Genomic DNA, 13177 nt, shown 5'->3' with positions numbered 1-13177 from the left:
GTAAATTGACCTCTTTGGAGAAAAGGCTGCGGTGAAGCTTGTTGCGCTTCTCCTTCGTTCGAGTTTTGACAGTCGGCAGTAGGTTCAGTTAGGTAATTTGAGTATGATTACATAAGCATATAATTCCATAGCATGTATTACGAAAAAAATTTATATTTATTTCATTGTAATAGGTAACTGGAGAAAATAAAGACAAGTTAACAACAATATGATCGCAGTCCGATCGGGGCGCGCGCGAACTGAAGGTTTAATCATGTCAGATGCCTTTAGGCGACTTGAATAAAATCTAACACCAGCGTCAGCAAATTACATACCTTTAGACCGTGTATGAAGCTGTAAGTTCATAACCAGAGACGGTAGAAAAAAAAAACGTGTTGCTCTGGGAGTGCCGGCAGAAGTGAAAACTTGAATATTGAATACACTTTGGACGTCTTACGAATTTCTTTCGATCAGGGTCACGTGTCCTGACGCAAGTTAAACATTTTTTACCCATTACAAAAAGTGCACAACTCCGCTAAAGAATTTTTCACTTCAAAAAACCATCTTCATACGAGTATTGTAATGCCATGAAACTTTTTAACTTCCCGCTTGCACGGCTCAGAAACAATTTGAAATTGGCTCAGGCGGGCAAAATTCATACACGAACAAACAATTGAACGAGATAGCACACTGTATCTAGAACTCATCACAGTTAGACTGGGTTGCACAGATCAACTTTGACGTTAACTTGTAACCTGCGCAGTATTACGCTATTTTGTCTAAACGACGGCGGCGCGCCGGTTAATGTAAACGCCAAAGTTGACTGGTGCAACCGACGCTTAGCAACAAAAATATGGGTCAAACTGAGTCCAGTTGCTCAGTGCGCAGACCCACTTCTGAAACTTTGGACGTGTGTCTGTCCGTTCCGTACTGATGTATGTACGTATGTATTGTTGAAAACTGAATGAATTTATTTTAAAAGTATTCTATCGTGTTGTGTTTAAGTGTACTACACGTTACTGTATTTATTTACTTAAAGTTTTGTTTACGAAATAGGTTCAAAAAGCGGACTTAATACTAAAACATTATCTACCAGTCAACCTTTAGGGTAAAAACTAAATAATAGTGAGGTAATGACATAGACTTTTAATGTCTGTGGGTATTCATATGTGTGCACAAACCGCTTTATTGTTAAAAATGTAATTCTCTGATTAGGCGTAAAGTAGTTTTTCTTTGTTTTGTCCCTCTCCCCTTTTAGTAGGTATTTGACATTGAAAGAATGAGACAATACAAAGAATTCCGCGAGGCTAATCAGAGGATAACGTTTTTATTTAAAAGGGTGAAAGTGTCTAAATAATTACAATAGAAACGAAATTATCTGTACCCAATTTATTTCATGCCTTTCGAGAAAATGTTACAGTGAAGTTTTTATGCGGCTATTTCTCTATGCCTTTTGTGTGTATTTAGATACATATACTTGGTTACATTTAAATTAAATTTTGACAAATTTGTAGCTAACGGATTAAATATATTTATTGTCGATTCAAAAAGTGCAAAATAGATAAATTTTCACTATGACATTAAAACGCGAGCTTATCATTTAGAGCCATGCCCCATTATTATGTTGCGCTCCGTCTCGTTGCCGTCCGTCGACGGATCAACTCGGAACAAAGCAGAAATTGAAGTTTCGATGTACGTCAACGTACGTTTGTTACGTACGTTAATCTCAAAACCTATAGGGCACGACTGAGCATTCTGGTCAAGGAGGCTTGGCTCGTAATATCGTAATTTAAACAAAAAAGCATTTAATAAGTTAATTTATCAAATCAACTCGTTCATTCATCGCTATTTATAGGAAAGGTGAGAGGAATCCGCATTTAGATCATAGATTTAGAAGGGCCCCGCGCGGATTTAGACATCATCTGACCCACAGTTGACCCGTGCGGAAATATACAATGTCACGGATCTACATTCGTCTAAATATATTGGCATTGACATCTGTCAACTCGTGCCGAAATATGGAACTCCCTTTTATAATTATATTGGCAAAATTTATACAAAATAATAATATCTACTTATAAATTTTATTTACTCTCCCCTATATCCGTATGCATATATAATATATTTAAATAGGTACACTTATATTTTAGGTTACACACTGAACCGTGTTTCAATATTGATATGCTATATAACATGTCAATCTCAACCTTGACGTTGGCAAAATCATCGTTTTGGCGAACGACGGAGCCATGGCACTTAAAAAAAACTTACGGACATACATCTAAATATAATTGGTATAAAGGAAAGTCGCACAATGAGCTATTCAAGCCACCACACTGCTTGATCGTAAACGGCGTGCTTTGACGTCATATAAAAATCGAAGAAGTAGACGTGTGACATAGTGTGTGAAATGGAGAAGAGAATCGTTGTTTGTGTTTCATTCCACTTAATGACCACCTTGAGGAATACGACCATAAGAGTAAGTACGAGTCGGACTCGCGCGTTAAGGGTTAATGTCAGTGATATTGCAAACTCCAGGAGTACCGCTTTTGCTTCTGGTCTTCATAGTCGTATTCCTCATGGCTGAGGGTCGTGGTCATTACTTGGAATGAAACACACACAAAAACTTTCTTCAAAAGCATTATTAATGGAGTGGTTTGCCATTGCCTTCTCCATTTCACACACAAGTTAATAATAATCAACCAGTGTGCAGGTTTCCTCACGATGTTTTCCTTCACCGGATTGCTGCTGGTACGGCAACGAAAATTATGAGTAATTCTAATAGTAACGCAATTGTTACATAACAGTTTTAGTAGTTTTAACTAATAGGTCAAAAGATTAACGTAATTAAACAAAGAATAATTTACTCATTAAAACATCAATCACTGTCAAAAAATTGGGAATGACCATTTAACTATGCAATATTTTCAGATCGTCCAGGATAAAGAAAACACATTTCCGCCTACTGTTTTTGAGTAAACCGGCGGCGTCCTAGCTGAACGACAAATACCGCAACATATTATTTTAATATGAAATGTGATTAACAAACGATAATGATTGTTTATGAGTTGTTCTATATGGACGGATATGTCTATGTTCATAGAAATAGTCTATTTTTCTACAGATTGTCCAAGATAAATAAAACGCATTTACACCTACAGTTTTTGAGTAAGCCGGTGGCGTCCCAGCTGAGCGACTGAATACTGCACCACGACGCGGTACTGCAAGTGCCAGACAACAATATAGGCCACAATCAAGACACAACTGGTTGTACTAATTTCAGTTGCGATTTTGCAACACAAAAATATGAAATTTATGAACGTATAAGTTTTTTTCTATATGAGACTATACAGAATACAGGCGTTAACGTCCATAGAGGACAAACCGTAATAATTTTATTTAGTGCAGTGGGAAAACGAGCATGCAGGTTGCTTGGTAAGCAAACATCGTAGGGTCCATGGACGTCGGCAACCCGATGCGTTGCCGACTTTTTTGAGAAGTGATAGACTCTTCTTTAAAAACCTAGTGTTTAAAGGAAATTATTATCATAAATTATTCTTAAAGCATCGCGTCGCGTTGCCTTGCTGTATTTGTCGCTCACCTAGGACACCGGCTAAAGCAAGTTATGAGTTATAAATCGATGTATAAATAAGCTTGAGGTCAAGGCAGGGTCGAAACGTCGGATTTGCACTTGGTATCGACCAAATAGTTCGGAATTCGTAAGGAAAATAAGCTTACGTGTTACATTAAGGCGCTATGTCGCAGCACACTAGCACCAAAATCAAAATCAAATCATTTATTCAGAAATTAGGCCTTCACAGGCACTTTTTCACGTAATATTCTAAATTAAATGATGTTTACCAAAGCTACAAACTACTAGCATTTCGGAACGACCACTGGCTGAGAAGAAATGCCGAAAGAAACTCATTCAAACAGTGTTGGTCCCTATTATGCCAGAAGGGCTTACCATTTTTTAAATATACTCGTAAATTTATTTACCAATGGTGAGAAGCCTCCGGGCTTACCTGGCAAACACCGTACAGCTTCGCGCTCCTCGGGCTCCGCGTGGTGAGGGTATGCTAAGGCGCCTTCGATCTTCTACCATGAGCGCACAAATCCACAGGCACTGGGTTGCATTTATACTCGAGTCGGATGGCCAGACACGATAATTGGTAGGATATTACGATTATCACTTATAGGTATTTTAGAGGGGCGTGCAACGCCGCTACTCAAGAGTCGCGTGCCGATCTAACACTTGTACTGAGGTTTCCCAAAACGCGCGGTGGTAGAGGGCGCGCGCGGGGGTCCAGGCGCAGAACCAATGGCGGATTGCTTTGCATATCCGGTAGTTGACCCGGAAGCCCGAGATCAACTCACCAATTATTTATATTTAGTTGTGTTGATTGAAAATAGTACATAGAATATATATTAGGCAAAAAAAACAAAAAAAAAGAATCTAAAATACATATTCCGGTACGGAACATGCCGCTCACCTTAAAAGAATGTAATTCTTTTAACGATTATGTAAGTAATGAACTTCTTAACTTATCTAGGATATTAAATTATAGGAAATTAGAATAGTTTTCTGTTTTCTTGAAAACTACAGTTGAGCATTCGTAGAACAACTCTTAATTGAAAAATAATTTAAATTATTCAAAAGGAAGAGGGCAGATTTTGACTACCGCTCTCTTAAAAAATGTTTTTCCTGCCTGTAGGGTAACTACGCGGGTGATATTGTCAGAGCCGGGATGAAGCGCATGCACACGAGCCAGCTTCCACTGAAGTGGAGGAAGGTTATCATCGCGGACCACAACAATGGTTCCCTCACGAATAGGAGTACCGTGATTTCGATACCACTTACTCCGTTGTTGGAGTTCATGCAAGTATTCACTACTCCATCTTTTCCAAAAATGCTGAAAGCACTGTTGGACCCAGCGCCAACGGGGCAGACGTGCTGGGGGAATATCCGTCAAGGGAATATCCGGTAGGGCCGTAACAGGAGCACCGATCAAGAAATGAGCGGGTGTTAAGGGCAAGGGATCCGCAGGATCGGCACTTAACACACACAGAGGTCGCGAATTGAGGACAGCCTCGATTTGACATAGTAAAGTATGCATTTCGTCATACGTTTGTACTTGGGTACCTAACACACGAAAAAGATGGTGTTTAAAACTTTTCACACCCGCCTCGAACAGACCGCCGAAGTGGCTTGCGTAAGGAGGTTGGAAATGCCATGTCACCCCTTGTTGTAACGTATTGGATTGCAATACATGCTGAACTGAATCATTACGTAGAAATTGATATAAGTCCTTCAATTGATTATTGCATCCCACGAAATTTTTTCCACAATCTGAATAAATATCTGAACATAGACCACGGCGCGAAGTAAATCGGCGTAAGGCCGCTAAGAAGGCTTCGGTAGACAATTCCGATACAACTTCGAGATGTATTGCCTTAACTGACATACATACAAAGATTGAAACGTAACATTTAATGACTTTGGCATTGCGGACCTTATTGGCGCGAACGTAGAACGGGCCTGCATAGTCCACAGCTGTTTTCAAAAATGGACGCTCAGGTCTCAAGCGCGAAGCGGGCAAGGGTGCCATCATGGGCTGTGGATGTTCCGGACGTAAGCGAAAACAACGAAGGCATCGGTGAATGCGTTTACGAATAATGTCACGACTAGATAAAATCCAATATTTTTGTAAGAGGAAGTATTGAACTGTTTGAGGTCCAGCATGCAAATTTAAAATATGAGCGTTGTCAATTATTAAGAGCGTGAAGCTATGTTTTTTCGGTAAGATTAATTGATGTTTCGATTCATATGAAAGAAGCGATTTATGTAGGCGTCCACCGACACGCAAAAAATTATTATCATCTACAAAGGGATTGAGTCGCTTCAGCTGATTAGATGGAGCTTTCCCTTGAGAAATATTTTTAATATCATCTTGAAATGTGGACTGTTGAACGATGTAAATTAATCGGTTTAAGGCATGAGTATATTCTGGAACTGAAATATACTGTGCAAATAAAATACTTTTCTTGTTGACTTTGGCCTTTAAAATGTCATAGAAGCGAAATATGTACGCAGTGACACGCACTAATTTAGATAAAGTTGAAAACTTGTAGAATATGTCATTATCTTCGACGTATGATGAACTAGTGGCAGCTGAAGCTAAGGGTAGGTTACGCTTTTCTTCATTTGTAGGGGGAATTTCCCTTTGCGTCGGCCAGGTTCTAGGATCCTGTCGCAGCCATGAGGGACCATGAAACCACATCTCATTTTCTAAGAATGTTGACGGTAGCATACCACGTGATGGAGCATCAGCTGGATTATGAGCCGATGGAACGTGCCTCCAGTGCGAACTAGGAACTAAGGTAAGTATGTCACTCGTGCGATTAGAAACAAATATTTTCCATTCATAGGGTGGAGAACGTAACCAAGCCAATACAATCGACGAATCCGACCACGCGTGTACATTTGACATGTTTATGTTATAAACCCGGATGGTTTTATCTAACAAACGGGATAAGAGTAATGCCGCCATAAGTTCTAAACGCGGAATTGATAACCGCGGCGAAATAGGCGTAACTCGTGTTTTCGCAATCAGAAGATGAACGGTACTTACTCCATTATTGTCTGTAAGACGGAGATAAACGCATGCAGCATACGCACGTTCGGAAGCATCGGAAAAACCGTGAAGCTGCATATTACATGTTTCGAAAAAGACATGTCGAGGTATAGAAACGCGGGATAAGAGTGGCAACTCCTGTATGAAAGCAACCCAAGCATTTACGATATCGACCGGGGGGCGGTCATCCCATCCAACGCCGGAAAGCCAAAGTAACTGCATCAAATACTTTGCAAATACAGTTACAGGTGACAGCCAACCCATCGGGTCGTAAATCTTGGCAATTTGAGAAAGTATTGTTCGCTTTGTGATTTTATTTGAATCGCATTGAATGCTAAATGTGAATTGGTCAGAGGGAGGGTCCCACTGCAATCCTAAAACCTTAGCTTGAGTATCTCTTTCCATGGGAGCGAAAGGAACGCTGTTTTGCCGCTCACCATAAGTTACTGGCGTTTGTACTGCAGTCAGTATCGCTGCGCAGTTGCTATGCCATTTACGTAACTGGAACCCAGCGGTGGCGCAAATGGAGATAAGTTCCTTCTGAAGTGCCAAAGCTTGGTCGTCGTTGTCAGCGCCTGAAATAACGTCATCAACGAAGACTTGATCCAACAGCACCGCAGATGCGTGAGGGAAACGCGAGGCTTCGTCATGAGCCAGCTGTTTAATTGTGCGAAGAGCTAAATAAGGTGATGCATTTACCCCAAAGGTGACAGTACATAGCCTATATTCCTTTATGGGCTCGTCGGGGGATTTGCGCCATAGGATACGTTGAAAATCTCTGTCGGCCTCGTGAACTAGTATATTACGGTACATTTGTTTTATATCAGCCGTAAAGGCGATGCGATGTGTACGAAATTTTAAAATTATATCAACAATGTCCTGGTGTAACTTAGGACCGGTAAATAATTTTTCATTAAGTGAAATTCCACTCGCGGACTTACAACCAGCGTCGAAGACTACTCGAGTACGTGTGGTTTCACTGGACTCCTTCACCACGCAGTGATGAGGAATATAGTACACCTTACTTGGAACTGGCTTGGTTTCGACGGGCTCCATATGCTTAAGATCAAGGTATTCTTGTAAGCAATCATGATAGTCCGTCTTCAGCTTAGGGTTGCGTTCAAGTCGATTTTCTAATTTATGAAAACGAGCAAGAGCGATATCCCTAGATTCCCCAAGAGGTTGGGAATCAGGTTTGAAAGGGAGATAAACCACATAACGTCCGGTCACGTCACGAGTGTGTGTGGCTTCATAAAAGGATTCGCATAAACGTTCATCGGGCGTGAGAGTTTTTTCTTCAGATAATGACTCAAGTTCCCAAAACCTTTTTAAATCGCCGTCATTGTAGAATGAACTAGCGCAGGCTTGAATGGGGGATGGGGTGGTAGACTCGCAAGTGAGTTGTCCTAGTAATAGGTAACCGAAGATACTGTTTATAGCTATCGGAGTGCCCGGCGAACCGCTTATTACATTGCCTAGTAGTATGTGGGATAGTATATCCGCTCCTATTAGCATCTCAACCGGTTGCGGTGTGTGAAAGGTCGGATCAGCTAATTTTAAATTGTTAATATGTGTCCAACCACTGTAGGGTAATTTTACACTGGGCATATTTGAAATTAATTTCGGTAAAATTAATGCTTGTACCGGTATGGAGGGTTGTTCGGCATTGACAGGGGTCAAACACAACGAAACACTTCCCTTAGGTTGTACTGGACGGTCTGTCCCTATCCCAAACACCGGTATGTTTACATTATGACGTTCTAATCCTAAGCGCTGCACGCATGCCTCCGTAATAAACGACGCTTGACTGCCGGTATCGATCATGCATCGAATGGTAGCACGCTTTTGCATGTCCACCCATACATCGACGCGTGCGGTTGATAGTAGAACGGTATTTACACGCACTGCGGGCCCATTGGATAACGCACACAACCTAGGTGTCGAGTGGTCGACGGCCGACAACATAGCACAAGACTGGTCCGCACTAGAAATTGAGTGAGGAGGAGTAACCGTCTCCTGCGCAACGGGAGAGAGTGAGACAACATTACTATCCACTTTTGTGAAATGAATTAAACTATGGTGGCGTTTAAAACATGTTCGACAAACGAAGTTCGATTTGCATTGACCTATTTCATGACCCGAAAATAAACAATTCGAACAAATGTCTTTATTTTTTATAAATGAGTATCTATCGCGTGGCGATAAGTTCAAAAAATCCGAACATTTTGTTATGACGTGTGGAGCGTTGCAATACAAACAATTTTTCACCTTATTGCCGTTAGCCGAAGGCTGTGAATTGCCTGTGTTGTTCGACTTGACATTAGCTACCAACGCTCGGCGGGCGTAGGCATCGCCGTGGCTAGTGGAGTTGCCGGTAGATGGCGCTCCACTACGTGGTTCACGTGGTTGCTGTTTCGAAACCGAATTGAATTTTTTCTTAAATGGGGCGTTACTATTACTATTGACATCTACCATTCCCACTGCCGAGAGTTCTCGTTCGAGAAAATTAATTAATCTTGACACAGAAGGTATATCGCATGGCTTTGTTAAAGATAACTCGAAACGTTTACGAATAGGACTCGGTATTTTACGCAACAAAATATTTAATAATAAAAAATTCCATTCCTCGACGGGAAATTGCATCATTTCTAAAGCTTTAGTATTTTCTTGAAAAACATTTAAAAAATTACGAAGACTTGCATAATTATCCGCACAAGTTTCCATATCTAATATTCGATCGAGATGTTTTGATGCAATTGCTCGTTTATTTTCGTATCGAGAAACGAGAGCATTCCACGCAATGCGATAATTCTCATCGGTAATAGGTATGGATTTGATGAGATTAAACGGTTCTTGTTTTAAAGTAAGAAGTAGGTATCGAAACTTCTCCGCATCCGTGTAGGAATCATTGTTGTGGACTAGAGATTTAAACAAATCGCAAAATGACGGCCAATCCGTTGTTTCGCCCGAGAAAGACGGTAGCGGCAACTTGGGGAGTTTTGGCTGACTACTGGCGTTAGACATCGATGTATTGATGAACGATCGATTCGCGCGCCTGGCTTCATCATCACTTTGCTTTAAAGAATTGATATTTCCTAAAATAGCGTAATACAATTCATTGAAATTACTACGAATTCTCAACTGTTCGTCCTTATTGAATTTCTCGGAATTTATCAAACTTTTTTCTATTTTGGACTGAATTTTGAGGAATCTCCTTTGTATAGGAATTATATCCTTCACTCTTGCCCTGAAATTTTGTTCATTAACAGGGAAGAACTCTAATGTTTGTTTTAATTCGTCTAAAATAATTTCTCTTTCAAACAAATCTTGTTCCGCCATATTGGAAAACGGGAAAAATATAGAAATCTAGATGGAATCTAACCAACACAACTTGAAAATAAATACAAATCCGGCTCGTAAGAACCAAATTTATGGTGAGAAGCCTCCGGGCTTACCTGGCAAACACCGTACAGCTTCGCGCTCCTCGGGCTCCGCGTGGTGAGGGTATGCTAAGGCGCCTTCGATCTTCTACCATGAGCGCACAAATCCACAGGCACTGGGTTGCATTTATACTCGAGTCGGATGGCCAGACACGATAATTGGTAGGATATTACGATTATCACTTATAGGTATTTTAGAGGGGCGTGCAACGCCGCTACTCAAGAGTCGCGTGCCGATCTAACACTTGTACTGAGGTTTCCCAAAACGCGCGGTGGTAGAGGGCGCGCGCGGGGGTCCAGGCGCAGAACCAATGGCGGATTGCTTTGCATATCCGGTAGTTGACCCGGAAGCCCGAGATCAACTCACCAATTATTTATATTTAGTTGTGTTGATTGAAAATAGTACATAGAATATATATTAGGCAAAAAAAACAAAAAAAAAGAATCTAAAATACATATTCCGGTACGGAACAACCAATATGACATATGTATCAATTACTTTTATTTCTTAGCTAAAATATGACTTTGATAATTTATGCTAAAATAGATGAAGAATTTTAGTATTCATGTACAGTCAACGGCACATCACGTTGCCTGCATGAGACTCTATGGCGCGGTAATAGCGGATAGTTTGCAATGAATTACAAACGTCGCCGCTATTGCCCATTGATTTGCTGTTGACTGTACATAAAACATTATACCTTTATCTTAAATCTGACTCTTCCTAATCGTCGTATATTATTATACTAACTGCTCGTTTAGGCTAAAAAGCATATTAATTTAAACAACTAAGCCTTCCTTATAAATCATAATATCCGTATTCCTCCTTACATTATATTATAAAAGTCCTTTGCCGCTTCTGTCTGCCTGTCTGTTCACTTTCACGGCTAAACCGCTGAACTGAAATCTGGTATGTACGAGTATATAGTTAAAGACTCCCGTTAAAGCATAGGCTAGGGCCAAACGACTTTAATGGGGGGTGAAGATTCGGGAAAAAGCTGTTCTAAATAAAATCATCAGTACACATTTTGTTCCATCGATGACGTAGCATCCACGGGCGAAAGTAATAAATTGTACCTCATTATGGAAAAATTTAGTACAGTATATTACTAATACCCGGGGATACTTCTCATCTTGTCGCCTCTTGATCTTTCTTCTTCTTGATTCTCTTCATTGTGCATTCTATGCCGGCATATCATCCTTGAACAGTTCACCAAACCTTGGTGGATTCGGCATACATTGCTGGCTTTTCATTGTGGTAAATAAAAGATCTCAATACAAACTACGTAATTTTTGTGCATTCGCGTCGACATTTCTGAGTTCGATGATAGTGTGTAGCTGGCACTAGGGTTATAACTTGGCCTAATAATAGAATAAACAGAGAGGGACCAAGAATACAAGGATATAAGTCTAATAGAAGCGATTGTGGTGTAATGGTTGAGAGCCTGTGGATCGAAAGGTCTCAGGTTCGTATCTAGTTCGTGCCATATGAGTTTGTATACCAATCTGACTCAAATATAGTAGTTTTCATAGACCACCACTTGCTACCGGTGAAGGAAAACAACGTGAGGAAACCTGCACACTGGTGGACAGTTTAGTTCACTAGTGTGTATGCGACTGCCTGCCACTAGATGGCGGTAAAGTAGTCGTAAAGTCATGTCAGATGCATTTAGGCGACTTGAATAAAATCTGACGCTAGTGTTAACAATGACACTCCATATGATGATGACGAGTGTAATCGTATAGTTAACAATTAATTTGAGTACAAAATCAATTATACAGACTATTGATTCTATTAATATTATTTAAACTCTTATTGTTATTTTTTATATTAATCACTACTTTATTTAATATATAAGAATATTTCTATATTTTGTATTCACTTAACATTTCGCAGAATAAAATTAATGAATGAAACAATTATTATTACATATTTGATGTAAAATAATACAGTGAACAAAATTAATTACTGACACTTTTAGTTACATCAAAAATGTTATGTAAGCATATTATAATTTATGTATTAATGTAATAACTTGTAATAACTAACTTACGTAACTTATACTTATCTGGTTCAAAACGGACTGTGTTTCTCCAAGTAAGTCTGTTTTAAACCACAAAATTTAGCTCACTAAACAACATGGCTATGTCTGTGTTGAAATTAAGCTCACTAAATAATATGGCTCATGTTGTATATCATGATGGAATCATGTCTCAATGGTTGTTTTACATACACTCACAGATGCAGATGATTACAAATGTTTTTCATACAAAGTATTTTTTTAATTACTACAAATTTTTACAATATTTTTAGTGTATGGAATACAACAATGTTCAAAAGAAATTATAAAGTGAAAGAAGATTTAAAAATTTCACCTTTCCATTAAGTCTGATCAGATCAGCCAAAATATTTTTATCATAGATTTCTTTGGATACAAATTTAGTTTCATTCGTAACAAAAATTTGTGCAGTGATAAAGAAAACTCTATTAATAAGTATTTAAAGCTTCGAAATACATTATGTACTCGACTCATCGTATTGTATTTACAATGTTTCCGAAAAATTGAACTGTCCAAAACAGATGAGCACTGTCGAGCCAGTTTGTTGGAAAAATATAAAAAAATATATTTGTATTCTGTATTTGATATCTGAGTCTTGAAATCTTCGTTTTTAATTTATTCTTTTACGTGACAGGAATGTCGTAGAGCTACAAGATTTGAAAAAGGAACAAGACACTGCGCATGCGATAAAGGAATCTGACATTGAAAAGAAAAATAAATTCTCACTTACGTACCTACTAAATTTAAAAAGAGAATAATTTTTAAAATTAAGAGTTAATATAAGAAAGCAACAATATAGTGATAAGTGCAGCGTAGTATGAATAATAATCTTCAAATCAGTGAAAGAATCACAATATAGATTTGCACATTCAACTTACCTATCATCTAGACGTGTCAAGCAGTACTGGCGTACTTGGCGTGCCTGACAATGCAATGGCGTGACAGCCACGTCGGCCGTTGGTTGGCCAACGTGTCATACTTGACAACTGACAGCGTTGGCCAGTGTGTCATGCGTGTGTCTGACAAAGTTGTCGAGACAAGTGGGACTTGACTGATCTGCTCC

General features: G+C 39.4%; 1 protein-coding gene across 3 annotated transcripts in view; it reads right to left on the bottom strand.

Annotated features, from left to right (window-relative positions):
• The window catches only part of Nckx30C, a 71049-nt gene that overhangs the window by 18871 nt on the left and 39001 nt on the right, over positions 1-13177 (bottom strand). The window lies entirely within an intron of this gene.

The sequence above is a fragment of the Plodia interpunctella genome, chromosome 18 (genome assembly GCF_027563975.2).
Source record: "Plodia interpunctella isolate USDA-ARS_2022_Savannah chromosome 18, ilPloInte3.2, whole genome shotgun sequence".
NCBI lineage: Eukaryota > Metazoa > Arthropoda > Insecta > Lepidoptera > Pyralidae > Plodia > Plodia interpunctella.
The sequence above is the reverse complement of the archived record's forward strand: the minus strand, read 5'-3'. Positions and strand labels throughout refer to the sequence as shown.